The sequence below is a fragment of the Scyliorhinus canicula genome, chromosome 6, assembly GCF_902713615.1.
Source record: "Scyliorhinus canicula chromosome 6, sScyCan1.1, whole genome shotgun sequence".
NCBI classification, from domain to species: domain Eukaryota; kingdom Metazoa; phylum Chordata; class Chondrichthyes; order Carcharhiniformes; family Scyliorhinidae; genus Scyliorhinus; species Scyliorhinus canicula.
The window spans coordinates 223,912,594-223,912,837 of record NC_052151.1 but is presented as its reverse complement, the minus strand read 5'-3'; positions in this window follow the sequence as shown (position 1 = coordinate 223,912,837).

The following is a 244-nucleotide window of genomic DNA, read 5'->3' as shown; positions in this document are numbered from 1 at the left end:
TCCCTCCCTCACCACCCCTTCAGTCCCCCACCATCCCTCACTATCCCTCCCGTCCCCCCACCATCCCTCACTATCCCTCCCTCCCCTCCCTCACCCCCCTCCCTCAATTCCACCTCCCTCACTCCCCCCTCACTACCCTTCCCTCACTCCTCCCTCCCTCGCTCCCCCTCCCTCACTCCCCCCCCCCCCTCACTCCCCCCTCCCTCAGGGCCCCAAACAGATTTTGGAACAGTCTAACGAATGG